Source organism: Schistocerca americana, chromosome 1 (genome assembly GCF_021461395.2).
Source record: "Schistocerca americana isolate TAMUIC-IGC-003095 chromosome 1, iqSchAmer2.1, whole genome shotgun sequence".
Classification (NCBI taxonomy): domain Eukaryota; kingdom Metazoa; phylum Arthropoda; class Insecta; order Orthoptera; family Acrididae; genus Schistocerca; species Schistocerca americana.
In genome coordinates, this window is record NC_060119.1 from 416,885,535 (window position 1) to 416,898,341 (window position 12,807).

The 12,807-nt window shown below is 49.0% G+C and overlaps 3 non-coding genes across 3 annotated transcripts; all 3 read left to right on the forward strand.

Moving 5' to 3' along the window:
- The first annotated feature begins 2,381 nt into the window (after positions 1-2,381).
- LOC124554252 lies at positions 2,382-2,581 on the forward strand. Its single transcript, XR_006968328.1, has one exon. It is a non-coding gene; the product is annotated as a U2 spliceosomal RNA (small nuclear RNA).
- A 3,273-nt stretch (positions 2,582-5,854) lies between these two features.
- LOC124554263 lies at positions 5,855-6,054 on the forward strand. The gene has a single exon (XR_006968335.1). It is a non-coding gene; the product is annotated as a U2 spliceosomal RNA (small nuclear RNA).
- Positions 6,055-9,330: 3,276 nt separating this feature from the next.
- Positions 9,331-9,530, forward strand: LOC124554274. Its single transcript, XR_006968337.1, has one exon. It is a non-coding gene; the product is annotated as a U2 spliceosomal RNA (small nuclear RNA).
- The last annotated feature ends 3,277 nt before the right edge of the window (positions 9,531-12,807 follow it).

Consider the following 12,807-nt stretch of genomic DNA (forward strand, 5'->3'; position numbering starts at 1 on the left):
TATTGCCCTTAATCCAAAGGTCACAGGCGACTGTTGGGCTAGAGACATACGTCCCATCACCGTTCTTAACACTGTTTATAAGTTGGTGGCACGAAGTGTGGCTTCACGTCTTAAACAGGTAACGAATAAGGTACTTTGTCCCACTCAATCATGTGGCGTTTCGAATCGAACCACCTTCACCACTGCTTCTATATACCGTGATGCTGTCTTACTCACCCACCGCCGACGCTCGTACCCCGGCTGCAATTGATCCCTAGATTTCGCCGGTGCCTTCGATAGGGTGTTACATCCTTACGTGCTGGCCGTTATGTCGCGGATGGGTTTCGGGGAGCACTTCATAAGAGTCATCCGGCACTTCTTGGATGGAGCAAATTCCACAATCATTGTGAACGGCTGCAGATCACGACCAGTTCCCATCAGATGATCAGTTCGACAAGGGTGTCCCTTGTCAGTGTATTTTATCGCTTTGGACCCCGTGCTGCGTGACATCGGACGGATGGTCGATGGTGTTCCTTTCCCAGGCGTCACCTTCCGCAGTGCGGCATACGCGGATGGTGTAGGTGTGTTTGTAGCAAACGCCAGGGACATCGATTCAGTTCGCCGAGTCCTCCACGTTTATGAACGAGCATCCGGTGCCATTTTAAAATCCAACAAAATGGTGCTAATCCCACTAGGACCACGATCATTGACCATCGAGCGCCCATGGTTCCGGAATGTAGGGGATCAACGTACCTTGGGTCTTGAGGTGACTGCCTGTCCGCAGCGCATGTTAACACTCACGTGCAGGCGGATTCTCACGCGCATCAGAGGACTTTGCGTGAGTCACACTGATCGACGACTCGACCTCCATCAACGAATCCAACTGATTAATACTTACATCCTATAACGGGCATGGTATGTAGCACAACTCCTTACGCTACCGAAACAAACCAGCAGAGCCATCTCACAAACAGTATATTGCCTGTTGTGGCGGCATGCACTATTCAAAGTTGATGCACAGACTTGTACACTGCCAAAGGTCGATGGTGGCCTTGGACTCATTGACTTTCCCCACAAATGTGCGGCAATCCTGATTCACCGTATCGCCACTTTGCGTGAGATTGACCCAGGTGGGACAACAGCGGTGCTTTTCGACCGTTATCGCCCACAATCGGCGCGTGAACCAGTATGTTTGACACATATTACATTCCGGATGACGGCAGTCAAGGTCTATTACCTCAATCAAAGTTACGTCCTAACAGTGGCCACCGACAAGGCACGCACATCGAAGCGCCTTTACTAGGCGCTTCGAGAGCCAGCCCACACCACATAAATTGGAGGACAGACGACCGTCGGTCATCTGGCACCAAGCTTGGGCTAATATCAACCACCCAGCCCTCCCCACAGAAGTTTCAGCGCTATGGTATCGCGTTGTAAACAATTTAATACCCACTAATCATCGCTTGGCGGCCATCCGCCTATGGCCCTCGGCTGCTTGCGACCGATGTGGTGACGTAGACACCAGAGAGCATCGTCTCTTATGCCCTCACGTCACAGAAGTGTGGGACCTTGCACGTGTGCTATTAGCGCTGATCGGTGGGACTACACTGGACTATGTGCCAATCAACTGGTTCCTTACCCCTGATATTCAGACCAACCCCCGAAAACGACATAACGCAGTGGTGTGGCTCTTGGGCCACACCATTTTCACGATCTATGACTTTTGCCTCACCGATGCTGTCTCTTTCATGGACTACCTTTGGAGCCAGCATCGCCAGGCGGAATGTGACCGGAAATATACCATTACTTTTGCAAGATTTCTTAAAGTTGCAATGGTTCATGGTTATCAAAAGGTGTTCCAGGCTGAGTAAGGCACCTCGTATAAGAATTGCCTGAGTGTACCCCTGGATCTTTGTCACTCGGACTTTCAAACTACTCTTGACTTAACCATACCCCAGGTTTGATATTGGCCTTCTGGGCCTCACTAGAGTAGACTGTTCTATGATACTGATAATACGGAAATTGGTTACATGGAAATTGTGTGAACGTTGTATGAAAAATTATTGGAAAATTGGAAAGCACATAATCTATCTTAGAGGATTATTACTTCGTTAATTCTATGGGCTATGGGATTATCTCGCCAGTTTCGTTTGAGTGTGCTACCGTCGCTGTTTTTTTTTTTTTTGCCTTCATTTCTGTCTTTATTTATTTCTTTCTATTTAGTTTTTAACATCATCACTTGCCTCACACCTGCAGAGGGAAGTGTGTTTCTGAGGAGTGTGTCGTCGCCCCCTGAGGCATAGCAGAGTATGCCTCCGCTTTTATTTTCGGTTTATGGCAATAAGTCTTGCTGCTAACAACACCCTGCTTTACGTGCTGCGTCGACACCAGAGAATGGCGGCATTTTTGGAGAGGAAAAGGTAGGCCTATAGGGGAGGTAGGAGGGAAAAAAAGTGTAGTATCTGTTCTTATCAGCTTAATATCTGATACGTCCTGCATTGCACGACCAGAATATTAAACTCATTTTTGGCTTATGACGGAGCTCCACCTCTGTCGCGGGTTGGCTCGGCATTGCAGTACCGTCGGGATCGGCCCACCTAATATTAATTAAAACACAGCCTGAAATGGGTTAACATTCTGCAGTGATCAGATATTCCGCTGGTAGCAAAACTTGTCGTAGTTGTTGATGTGCCCAGTAGTTAGTTGCTTACACACCACGATTTCTTTTAATTAATTTAAGATTATCTTAAGAATTTATTTTTTTTTTTTTTTTTTTTTTTTTGCGGTTAGCCGGACCGCACTTGCAGCCGCATTACGCTAGGCTGGTAATTTATGGTGGCACAGGACAGTGCCTTCGGATGCCTCGTTAGCGTCTCTTATGGTCCTATCGCAGATAATTTTAATAATATTTTTTGGAGTTATAACCTTAGCTCCTCGCGAACGTCGTCGTCGTCGCCGCCGCACGCACGCAGAATACGTGGTACACACGCACACACACATATACAGTAGGCGGTGGACGATGTAAGCACTCGGCTAGGTGTAGCTCGTGCCAGTATAGCTCGCTCCGGCCTGGCGCTGCTGTGGGGCGGCCTCACGGCTTCTCCACTGGCCTGGCAGCTAGCGGCGTTCAAATGGGAGTCGCAGTTTACTCCTCGACATGGAGGGTGGTACTGGGCTGTTGACGAGTGCTCTCGTATTTTGTCGTTCCCTCCGGCACTTGCTTTTGCGATGTTTTCGACGGTCGCCTGTTGCCATATCGGCCCGCACCACCGTGTGTGACCCCCACATGTGGAGCGTACATGCTGCAAGCATTTAGGCCCTGACACTGCGGTTTTTCATCTCTGGCGGTACTCCGCAAGGATACCGCCCTTCGATTGTGCCATTCCAGCACTAATTGAAGTGCTAGGTTTTCCGGCCTGTTAGGAGACCACTTCTGCAAAATGTGCGAGGAGATTTTTGCTGGTTGCGAGCTACCCGCCGATTTTCTAGCTGTATGTATTGCCCTTAATCCAAAGGTCACAGGCGACTGTTGGGCTAGAGACATACGTCCCATCACCGTTCTTAACACTGTTTATAAGTTGGTGGCACGAAGTGTGGCTTCACGTCTTAAACAGGTAACGAATAAGGTACTTTGTCCCACTCAATCATGTGGCGTTTCGAATCGAACCACCTTCACCACTGCTTCTATATACCGTGATGCTGTCTTACTCACCCACCGCCGACGCTCGTACCCCGGCTGCAATTGATCCCTAGATTTCGCCGGTGCCTTCGATAGGGTGTCCCATCCTTACGTGCTGGCCGTTATGTCGCGGATGGGTTTCGGGGAGCACTTCATAAGAGTCATCCGGCACTTCTTGGATGGAGCAAATTCCACAATCATTGTGAACGGCTGCAGATCACGACCAGTTCCCATCAGATGATCAGTTCGACAAGGGTGTCCCTTGTCAGTGTATTTTATCGCTTTGGACCCCGTGCTGCGTGACATCGGACGGATGGTCGATGGTGTTCCTTTCCCAGGCGTCACCTTCCGCAGTGCGGCATACGCGGATGGTGTAGGTGTGTTTGTAGCAAACGCCAGGGACATCGATTCAGTTCGCCGAGTCCTCCACGTTTATGAACGAGCATCCGGTGCCATTTTAAAATCCAACAAAATGGTGCTAATCCCACTAGGACCACGATCATTGACCATCGAGCGCCCATGGTTCCGGATTGTAGGGGATCAACGTACCTTGGGTCTTGAGGTGACTGCCTGTCCGCAGCGCATGTTAACACTCACGTGCAGGCGGATTCTCACGCGCATCAGAGGACTTTGCGTGAGTCACACTGATCGACGACTCGACCTCCATCAACGAATCCAACTGATTAATACTTACATCCTATAACGGGCATGGTATGTAGCACAACTCCTTACGCTACCGAAACAAACCAGCAGAGCCATCTCACAAACAGTATATTGCCTGTTGTGGCGGCATGCACTATTCAAAGTTGATGCACAGACTTGTACACTGCCAAAGGTCGATGGTGGCCTTGGACTCATTGACTTTCCCCACAAATGTGCGGCAATCCTGATTCACCGTATCGCCACTTTGCGTGAGATTGACCCAGGTGGGACAACAGCGGTGCTTTTCGACCGTTATCGCCCACAATCGGCGCGTGAACCAGTATGTTTGACACATATTACATTCCGGATGACGGCAGTCAAGGTCTATTACCTCAATCAAAGTTACGTCCTAACAGTGGCCACCGACAAGGCACGCACATCGAAGCGCCTTTACTAGGCGCTTCGAGAGCCAGCCCACACCACATAAATTGGAGGACAGACGACCGTCGGTCATCTGGCACCAAGCTTGGGCTAATATCAACCACCCAGCCCTCCCCACAGAAGTTTCAGCGCTATGGTATCGCGTTGTAAACAATTTAATACCCACTAATCATCGCTTGGCGGCCATCCGCCTATGGCCCTCGGCTGCTTGCGACCGATGTGGTGACGTAGACACCAGAGAGCATCGTCTCTTATGCCCTCACGTCACAGAAGTGTGGGACCTTGCACGTGTGCTATTAGCGCTGATCGGTGGGACTACACTGGACTATGTGCCAATCGACTGGTTCCTTACCCCTGATATTCAGACCAACCCCCGAAAACGACATAACGCAGTGGTGTGGCTCTTGGGCCACACCATTTTCACGATCTATGACTTTTGCCTCACCGATGCTGTCTCTTTCATGGACTACCTTTGGAGCCAGCATCGCCAGGCGGAATGTGACCGGAAATATACCATTACTTTTGCAAGATTTCTTAAAGTTGCAATGGTTCATGGTTATCAAAAGGTGTTCCAGGCTGAGTAAGGCACCTCGTATAAGAATTGCCTGAGTGTACCCCTGGATCTTTGTCACTCGGACTTTCAAACTACTCTTGACTTAACCATACCCCAGGTTTGATATTGGCCTTCTGGGCCTCACTAGAGTAGACTGTTCTATGATACTGATAATACGGAAATTGGTTACATGGAAATTGTGTGAACGTTGTATGAAAAATTATTGGAAAATTGGAAAGCACATAATCTATCTTAGAGGATTATTACTTCGTTAATTCTATGGGCTATGGGATTATCTCGCCAGTTTCGTTTGAGTGTGCTACCGTCGCTGTTTTTTTTTTTTCCCTTCATTTCTGTCTTTATTTATTTCTTTCTATTTAGTTTTTAACATCATCACTTGCCTCACACCTGCAGAGGGAAGTGTGTTTCTGAGGAGTGTGTCGTCGCCCCCTGAGGCATAGCAGAGTATGCCTCCGCTTTTATTTTCGGTTTATGGCAATAAGTCTTGCTGCTAACAACACCCTGCTTTACGTGCTGCGTCGACACCAGAGAATGGCGGCATTTTTGGAGAGGAAAAGGTAGGCCTATAGGGGAGGTAGGAGGGAAAAAAAGTGTAGTATCTGTTCTTATCAGCTTAATATCTGATACGTCCTGCATTGCACGACCAGAATATTAAACTCATTTTTGGCTTATGACGGAGCTCCACCTCTGTCGCGGGTTGGCTCGGCATTGCAGTACCGTCGGGATCGGCCCACCTAATATTAATTAAAACACAGCCTGAAATGGGTTAACATTCTGCAGTGATCAGATATTCCGCTGGTAGCAAAACTTGTCGTAGTTGTTGATGTGCCCAGTAGTTAGTTGCTTACACACCACGATTTCTTTTAATTAATTTAAGATTATCTTAAGAATTTTTTTTTTTTTTTTTTTTTTTTTTTTTTGCGGTTAGCCGGACCGCACTTGCAGCCGCATTACGCTAGGCTGGTAATTTATGGTGGCACAGGACAGTGCCTTCGGATGCCTCGTTAGCGTCTCTTATGGTCCTATCGCAGATAATTTTAATAATATTTTTTGGAGTTATAACCTTAGCTCCTCGCGAACGTCGTCGTCGTCGCCGCCGCACGCACGCAGAATACGTGGTACACACGCACACACACATATACAGTAGGCGGTGGACGATGTAAGCACTCGGCTAGGTGTAGCTCGTGCCAGTATAGCTCGCTCCGGCCTGGCGCTGCTGTGGGGCGGCCTCACGGCTTCTCCACTGGCCTGGCAGCTAGCGGCGTTCAAATGGGAGTCGCAGTTTACTCCTCGACATGGAGGGTGGTACTGGGCTGTTGACGAGTGCTCTCGTATTTTGTCGTTCCCTCCGGCACTTGCTTTTGCGATGTTTTCGACGGTCGCCTGTTGCCATATCGGCCCGCACCACCGTGTGTGACCCCCACATGTGGAGCGTACATGCTGCAAGCATTTAGGCCCTGACACTGCGGTTTTTCATCTCTGGCGGTACTCCGCAAGGATACCGCCCTTCGATTGTGCCATTCCAGCACTAATTGAAGTGCTAGGTTTTCCGGCCTGTTAGGAGACCACTTCTGCAAAATGTGCGAGGAGATTTTTGCTGGTTGCGAGCTACCCGCCGATTTTCTAGCTGTATGTATTGCCCTTAATCCAAAGGTCACAGGCGACTGTTGGGCTAGAGACATACGTCCCATCACCGTTCTTAACACTGTTTATAAGTTGGTGGCACGAAGTGTGGCTTCACGTCTTAAACAGGTAACGAATAAGGTACTTTGTCCCACTCAATCATGTGGCGTTTCGAATCGAACCACCTTCACCACTGCTTCTATATACCGTGATGCTGTCTTACTCACCCACCGCCGACGCTCGTACCCCGGCTGCAATTGATCCCTAGATTTCGCCGGTGCCTTCGATAGGGTGTCCCATCCTTACGTGCTGGCCGTTATGTCGCGGATGGGTTTCGGGGAGCACTTCATAAGAGTCATCCGGCACTTCTTGGATGGAGCAAATTCCACAATCATTGTGAACGGCTGCAGATCACGACCAGTTCCCATCAGATGATCAGTTCGACAAGGGTGTCCCTTGTCAGTGTATTTTATCGCTTTGGACCCCGTGCTGCGTGACATCGGACGGATGGTCGATGGTGTTCCTTTCCCAGGCGTCACCTTCCGCAGTGCGGCATACGCGGATGGTGTAGGTGTGTTTGTAGCAAACGCCAGGGACATCGATTCAGTTCGCCGAGTCCTCCACGTTTATGAACGAGCATCCGGTGCCATTTTAAAATCCAACAAAATGGTGCTAATCCCACTAGGACCACGATCATTGACCATCGAGCGCCCATGGTTCCGGATTGTAGGGGATCAACGTACCTTGGGTCTTGAGGTGACTGCCTGTCCGCAGCGCATGTTAACACTCACGTGCAGGCGGATTCTCACGCGCATCAGAGGACTTTGCGTGAGTCACACTGATCGACGACTCGACCTCCATCAACGAATCCAACTGATTAATACTTACATCCTATAACGGGCATGGTATGTAGCACAACTCCTTACGCTACCGAAACAAACCAGCAGAGCCATCTCACAAACAGTATATTGCCTGTTGTGGCGGCATGCACTATTCAAAGTTGATGCACAGACTTGTACACTGCCAAAGGTCGATGGTGGCCTTGGACTCATTGACTTTCCCCACAAATGTGCGGCAATCCTGATTCACCGTATCGCCACTTTGCGTGAGATTGACCCAGGTGGGACAACAGCGGTGCTTTTCGACCGTTATCGCCCACAATCGGCGCGTGAACCAGTATGTTTGACACATATTACATTCCGGATGACGGCAGTCAAGGTCTATTACCTCAATCAAAGTTACGTCCTAACAGTGGCCACCGACAAGGCACGCACATCGAAGCGCCTTTACTAGGCGCTTCGAGAGCCAGCCCACACCACATAAATTGGAGGACAGACGACCGTCGGTCATCTGGCACCAAGCTTGGGCTAATATCAACCACCCAGCCCTCCCCACAGAAGTTTCAGCGCTATGGTATCGCGTTGTAAACAATTTAATACCCACTAATCATCGCTTGGCGGCCATCCGCCTATGGCCCTCGGCTGCTTGCGACCGATGTGGTGACGTAGACACCAGAGAGCATCGTCTCTTATGCCCTCACGTCACAGAAGTGTGGGACCTTGCACGTGTGCTATTAGCGCTGATCGGTGGGACTACACTGGACTATGTGCCAATCGACTGGTTCCTTACCCCTGATATTCAGACCAACCCCCGAAAACGACATAACGCAGTGGTGTGGCTCTTGGGCCACACCATTTTCACGATCTATGACTTTTGCCTCACCGATGCTGTCTCTTTCATGGACTACCTTTGGAGCCAGCATCGCCAGGCGGAATGTGACCGGAAATATACCATTACTTTTGCAAGATTTCTTAAAGTTGCAATGGTTCATGGTTATCAAAAGGTGTTCCAGGCTGAGTAAGGCACCTCGTATAAGAATTGCCTGAGTGTACCCCTGGATCTTTGTCACTCGGACTTTCAAACTACTCTTGACTTAACCATACCCCAGGTTTGATATTGGCCTTCTGGGCCTCACTAGAGTAGACTGTTCTATGATACTGATAATACGGAAATTGGTTACATGGAAATTGTGTGAACGTTGTATGAAAAATTATTGGAAAATTGGAAAGCACATAATCTATCTTAGAGGATTATTACTTCGTTAATTCTATGGGCTATGGGATTATCTCGCCAGTTTCGTTTGAGTGTGCTACCGTCGCTGTTTTTTTTTTTTTTCCCTTCATTTCTGTCTTTATTTATTTCTTTCTATTTAGTTTTTAACATCATCACTTGCCTCACACCTGCAGAGGGAAGTGTGTTTCTGAGGAGTGTGTCGTCGCCCCCTGAGGCATAGCAGAGTATGCCTCCGCTTTTATTTTCGGTTTATGGCAATAAGTCTTGCTGCTAACAACACCCTGCTTTACGTGCTGCGTCGACACCAGAGAATGGCGGCATTTTTGGAGAGGAAAAGGTAGGCCTATAGGGGAGGTAGGAGGGAAAAAAAGTGTAGTATCTGTTCTTATCAGCTTAATATCTGATACGTCCTGCATTGCACGACCAGAATATTAAACTCATTTTTGGCTTATGACGGAGCTCCACCTCTGTCGCGGGTTGGCTCGGCATTGCAGTACCGTCGGGATCGGCCCACCTAATATTAATTAAAACACAGCCTGAAATGGGTTAACATTCTGCAGTGATCAGATATTCCGCTGGTAGCAAAACTTGTCGTAGTTGTTGATGTGCCCAGTAGTTAGTTGCTTACACACCACGATTTCTTTTAATTAATTTAAGATTATCTTAAGAATTTTTTTTTTTTTTTTTTTTTTTTTTTTTGCGGTTAGCCGGACCGCACTTGCAGCCGCATTACGCTAGGCTGGTAATTTATGGTGGCACAGGACAGTGCCTTCGGATGCCTCGTTAGCGTCTCTTATGGTCCTATCGCAGATAATTTTAATAATATTTTTTGGAGTTATAACCTTAGCTCCTCGCGAACGTCGTCGTCGTCGTCGCCGCCGCACGCACGCAGAATACGTGGTACACACGCACACACACATATACAGTAGGCGGTGGACGATGTAAGCACTCGGCTAGGTGTAGCTCGTGCCAGTATAGCTCGCTCCGGCCTGGCGCTGCTGTGGGGCGGCCTCACGGCTTCTCCACTGGCCTGGCAGCTAGCGGCGTTCAAATGGGAGTCGCAGTTTACTCCTCGACATGGAGGGTGGTACTGGGCTGTTGACGAGTGCTCTCGTATTTTGTCGTTCCCTCCGGCACTTGCTTTTGCGATGTTTTCGACGGTCGCCTGTTGCCATATCGGCCCGCACCACCGTGTGTGACCCCCACATGTGGAGCGTACATGCTGCAAGCATTTAGGCCCTGACACTGCGGTTTTTCATCTCTGGCGGTACTCCGCAAGGATACCGCCCTTCGATTGTGCCATTCCAGCACTAATTGAAGTGCTAGGTTTTCCGGCCTGTTAGGAGACCACTTCTGCAAAATGTGCGAGGAGATTTTTGCTGGTTGCGAGCTACCCGCCGATTTTCTAGCTGTATGTATTGCCCTTAATCCAAAGGTCACAGGCGACTGTTGGGCTAGAGACATACGTCCCATCACCGTTCTTAACACTGTTTATAAGTTGGTGGCACGAAGTGTGGCTTCACGTCTTAAACAGGTAACGAATAAGGTACTTTGTCCCACTCAATCATGTGGCGTTTCGAATCGAACCACCTTCACCACTGCTTCTATATACCGTGATGCTGTCTTACTCACCCACCGCCGACGCTCGTACCCCGGCTGCAATTGATCCCTAGATTTCGCCGGTGCCTTCGATAGGGTGTCCCATCCTTACGTGCTGGCCGTTATGTCGCGGATGGGTTTCGGGGAGCACTTCATAAGAGTCATCCGGCACTTCTTGGATGGAGCAAATTCCACAATCATTGTGAACGGCTGCAGATCACGACCAGTTCCCATCAGATGATCAGTTCGACAAGGGTGTCCCTTGTCAGTGTATTTTATCGCTTTGGACCCCGTGCTGCGTGACATCGGACGGATGGTCGATGGTGTTCCTTTCCCAGGCGTCACCTTCCGCAGTGCGGCATACGCGGATGGTGTAGGTGTGTTTGTAGCAAACGCCAGGGACATCGATTCAGTTCGCCGAGTCCTCCACGTTTATGAACGAGCATCCGGTGCCATTTTAAAATCCAACAAAATGGTGCTAATCCCACTAGGACCACGATCATTGACCATCGAGCGCCCATGGTTCCGGATTGTAGGGGATCAACGTACCTTGGGTCTTGAGGTGACTGCCTGTCCGCAGCGCATGTTAACACTCACGTGCAGGCGGATTCTCACGCGCATCAGAGGACTTTGCGTGAGTCACACTGATCGACGACTCGACCTCCATCAACGAATCCAACTGATTAATACTTACATCCTATAACGGGCATGGTATGTAGCACAACTCCTTACGCTACCGAAACAAATCAGCAGAGCCATCTCACAAACAGTATATTGCCTGTTGTGGCGGCATGCACTATTCAAAGTTGATGCACAGACTTGTACACTGCCAAAGGTCGATGGTGGCCTTGGACTCATTGACTTTCCCCACAAATGTGCGGCAATCCTGATTCACCGTATCGCCACTTTGCGTGAGATTGACCCAGGTGGGACAACAGCGGTGCTTTTCGACCGTTATCGCCCACAATCGGCGCGTGAACCAGTATGTTTGACACATATTACATTCCGGATGACGGCAGTCAAGGTCTATTACCTCAATCAAAGTTACGTCCTAACAGTGGCCACCGACAAGGCACGCACATCGAAGCGCCTTTACTAGGCGCTTCGAGAGCCAGCCCACACCACATAAATTGGAGGACAGACGACCGTCGGTCATCTGGCACCAAGCTTGGGCTAATATCAACCACCCAGCCCTCCCCACAGAAGTTTCAGCGCTATGGTATCGCGTTGTAAACAATTTAATACCCACTAATCATCGCTTGGCGGCCATCCGCCTATGGCCCTCGGCTGCTTGCGACCGATGTGGTGACGTAGACACCAGAGAGCATCGTCTCTTATGCCCTCACGTCACAGAAGTGTGGGACCTTGCACGTGTGCTATTAGCGCTGATCGGTGGGACTACACTGGACTATGTGCCAATCGACTGGTTCCTTACCCCTGATATTCAGACCAACCCCCGAAAACGACATAACGCAGTGGTGTGGCTCTTGGGCCACACCATTTTCACGATCTATGACTTTTGCCTCACCGATGCTGTCTCTTTCATGGACTACCTTTGGAGCCAGCATCGCCAGGCGGAATGTGACCGGAAATATACCATTACTTTTGCAAGATTTCTTAAAGTTGCAATGGTTCATGGTTATCAAAAGGTGTTCCAGGCTGAGTAAGGCACCTCGTATAAGAATTGCCTGAGTGTACCCCTGGATCTTTGTCACTCGGACTTTCAAACTACTCTTGACTTAACCATACCCCAGGTTTGATATTGGCCTTCTGGGCCTCACTAGAGTAGACTGTTCTATGATACTGATAATACGGAAATTGGTTACATGGAAATTGTGTGAACGTTGTATGAAAAATTATTGGAAAATTGGAAAGCACATAATCTATCTTAGAGGATTATTACTTCGTTAATTCTATGGGCTATGGGATTATCTCGCCAGTTTCGTTTGAGTGTGCTACCGTCGCTGTTTTTTTTTTTTTCCCTTCATTTCTGTCTTTATTTATTTCTTTCTATTTAGTTTTTAACATCATCACTTGCCTCACACCTGCAGAGGGAAGTGTGTTTCTGAGGAGTGTGTCGTCGCCCCCTGAGGCATAGCAGAGTATGCCTCCGCTTTTATTTTCGGTTTATGGCAATAAGTCTTGCTGCTAACAACACCCTGCTTTACGTGCTGCGTCGACACCAGAGAATGGCGGC